Source organism: Gavialis gangeticus, unplaced genomic scaffold (genome assembly GCF_001723915.1).
Source record: "Gavialis gangeticus isolate Ggan-Ray unplaced genomic scaffold, GavGan_comp1, whole genome shotgun sequence".
Lineage (NCBI taxonomy): Eukaryota > Metazoa > Chordata > Crocodylia > Gavialidae > Gavialis > Gavialis gangeticus.
The window spans coordinates 135,706,708-135,710,604 of NW_017729025.1; positions in this window are offsets into that span (position 1 = coordinate 135,706,708).

Here is a 3,897-nt window from a genome sequence, read left to right on the forward strand (position 1 = left end):
CAGGGGGCGCCGTCCGGGCCCCGGCGTCTGTTGGCGCCTCACCTGGCTCAGCATCGCCTCGGGGTGAGGAGGGAGCAGGGCTGGGAGGGGCCTGCAGAGGTCATCCCTTGCAACCCCCCTTGGACCCAGCCAAGCCAGGGTTGCCCACCCTCCAGGATTGCCCTGGAGTCTCCAGGAATGAGAGAGAAATCTCCAGGACACTGCAGAGAGCCACTGGGGAGATAAATGATAGGGCATTCATTAAAATAATGAACATTACATGTCGAATCCGGTGCATTCATTAGTTTTTAAAATGTAACAGTAACTCGCATTTGCCTTCCTGATGTAAAGTCATCACTGTAATGTCATTACAGCATGTAATGAAACCTCCTGGAACAGAGTCAGCAACCCTATGTAAAACCGTCACCTAACAGGGTTTCTCACCCCGGGGGGTGCTACCCAAAGGGGGTGGCGAGACTATATGACAGGGTCCTGAATGGACTTTAAAAATGGATCAACAACCTTTAAAAAATAGGTTCTCCTTTAAAGGAGAAAAACGTGGGAAATGGTGGCTTTTCCCTTGCAGTGAGTTGCAGCCTGTGGGGCTGCTTGGGGTCTTGCCACCCCCCCCCATGCCCTACGCACTGGGGCCCTGGGGTGGGGTCAGTGGGTCAGGAGTGAGGGGCACTGGGTCAGGGCTGGCTGTCAATGTTTACAAATGGGTCCTGGTACAAAAAAGTTGAGACCCACTGATCTCAAGTGAAGAAAGGGCTTGGCATCCGGAGGGTGCAGTGTGCAGTCAGGGCACTTGACACAACCTGGGATGTAGGCTTCTCTGCTGGGCTGAAAGCCCTGCCTCCCCTTCAGTGGAGTGGTGGCAGCTCCTGCCAAGCGGAGGATGTGTCCCTCCCCCCACTCCCATCTCCATCCTGCATGGGGAGAAGTCAGGAGAGCTGCCACAGCCCCTTGATTTTCCCCCTTCCATACACATGGAGGTCCCTAGCTGAGTGCACTAGATGCAGGAGCAGATGAGTCACCTGGACGCGGGCGGAAAACTTTGTTGGAGCCCAAGACATATTTAGCCCGTGAGCTGAGGGAGCTGCTTCCACAGGCCACTTGGTGGGAAAATCAGATGTGCTTCTGCTGGACCGCTCCCAAATGCTTGCCTCACTCAGGGGCAATAGGTCACCTCCAGAAGAAGTGGAGCTGCAGACTATTACAGGCCCTTTTTACTTTGTGCCTAGGTTTCTAAATGACATGCACTCTTCATTCGGCTGTTGAGGCTAAATACATGAGAGTGTGTGCATGTCCATAATAGTTACTGAGGTGGCCATCTCTTATACTGCATAGGGTTTGGGGAATCTTTCTTCTCCTGTCTTGTTCAGTACTGTCTCTTGTTAACTCAGGGTAGCCAGTGATCCAGTAATAACTACACAGAATGAGCAAAACTGATGGGAGATAACAGGTCATTTTGGAATATTAATCTAAAGAATTTGGTTTTAAGGCAATTGTCACCCAAAATAAAGGAGTCTATGGAATGGTGATTACATGGAGTAAATACATTTTGATTTCTTTTAAAATTAGCATGTAGCCAGTGGATAAAAATATTCCTTAGTACCAAAGGGCTGAATTAATACATATGAGGGATGGTAAGATCTCATATTAAAAAATAGTGTTGAACAAGTCTTGTGTGCGAATGGAGTGTTGTCATTTGTTTTGCAGTTTGGTGCTCTGGTTTACACAGCAGCTCAGAAGTAGTGAATAGTGGAAGTCAGCTTTATTATTAACAATTAGTTTCTTTACTTTTGGGATTTCAGGAAGTTACTTTTATTTAAAGGAGAACTGCAATTCCTTTAAAAATTGTTATTATTTCATCACTCTAACTTCACAGAATTAATGAAAAGTGTGCATGGTCAGTGCTTTTTAAGGGGCTACAATCTGTACATTATTAAGAAGGATCAAAATACCACTGACAGGAAGCTGCTATCTTGCTGTATGCTGACCTAGGGTCCAGTTTTGTCTTCTGGAAATTGCTCCCTCCTTTTTTAATTAATTGAAATAATAAGTCTAGCTTTTATATAAAACTTTTGCTGTGAGACCGACTGAGCCTTTAAATAAAGGACAGTGGTGCACTGAAGCTGTGCTTCTTAAGTGGATGTCCCAGATGGCAGTAAGCCTCCCATATCCACGAGGAAGGGACACAGATTCCTCTTCCTGGTGTACGGTATGTGCTCTTCTCTGTTGTCATGCAGAGGGGAAGAAAGATCAAGGCCTGTTTTTTTTCCCCCCACCCACACTAGGCTGGAGCAGCTTTGGCCCTTGATTCAGTGTCGGAGCCATAACTAATTATTTCAGTGCCATGGGCAGGGCAGAGCGGGGAGGGAAGATGTTGTGCAGAGCAGAGTAATTATTCAAGGACCCTGGCCCCCTTATTGAAAGACTCTGGCTCCTGCTGCCAGGTGCAGAAGTCATTGCATCCTGGATGCAGTAGCCAACACATCAGGGCCTCAAGGCTGCTGCTTGGGCATCCTCTCTAAATCTGTGCTGGGGGCAGATGCTTTCTTGCCCACCCTTAGTTACACAACTGTTCAGTATAGTCATTGCAGTTGTGGCCAGCCACTTCACAAGACACAAAAAGGAGGTGGCTTTTGTCCTTCCCCATCTTGCTTACACGTGCTGGAGCTACCCATACCCCATTCCTAGGAAATGGGAGAGATTCATGGCTGTTTCGCTCTAAACAAGTGACTCTGAAAATGTACTGGACCTTTTTTAAGGAGTATGTGACCCCTTATTAGTGGTGACCCTGTAAACCATCGTGTAATCTGTTGACTCTTATGGGCCATGCCAATTTATTCTGGGTTGGGAAACCTTGCCAAGGACTTGATGGAATAGCATGATTTTATCCACTTCATTGTTTTCATTGTGTTCCATAAACATCTACTACCCTCTGGAAAGAACCATTGGGGCGGCCGGGCCTCTTTTAAAAAATTACTGGTTAAATAAATGTTGCCAGTTAAAAACAAAACAAAACAAAAACAAAAACAAAAACAAACAAACAAAAAAAAGGCCGTGGAGGATCTGTGTGTGACTGGAACTGTTGATGTATGTTTAGGAAGCAGAGCTATTTTTAGTATTGGGGTATTTGAAGAAATTATGCTAACCCCTTGTAAAGAAGCCAGCTTAAAGTTCAGAGTCTGCTTTTATTGTAAGACATGCCTGAGTTTTCAGCAGTTGTATAAAGCAAACTAATTTACTTTTTAAAATATTATTACTTTATTTCCACTTTTAAGATAGAAAGGTTAGGCTCATATTTCTTGTTCAGGGGAGAGAGTCAGGAAACTCAAGTTCTGTTTTTTACCATGCTAACGATTTTCATTGTGGCCTTTGTTAGATAATAACAGTCCTGGTTGGCTAATTCACCCTGGTGTAAAGGTCACAGTACCAACAAAGCCTTTTTGTGACTGTACAGTAGTCTGGGTTTGGTATTGCAAGATGGTGAACAGGTTTCGCTGAGTATGCATGGTGCCTCATAGGAAGTGTGTCTGTCAGATGTTGCTTTTATATGTGATCGTGTCCCTGTGAACTGGATTCTCCAGTGACTATATCAGCCTGTTATTTAGTCCCAGTTAAAGGAGCAAGGGTCTTCCAAATGATCCTAAGTGATTTAACAGCCCAAGTCATAGAATAATAGAATTAGGGCTGGGAGGGACCTCCTTATGTCATCTAGTCCAATCCCCTGTCCTATCCAAACCATCCTATACAAATCCATTGTCTAGCCACTTAGCCAAACTACACTGTCAACCCTGACACAGCACAAGATGTAACACCCTAACCTATCATAGGAAAAGCTGGGGGACCATCGCAGCCAATGTCCTGCTGCTGTAAAGGTTGTTAATACATACTTAAGAGAACCCAGGA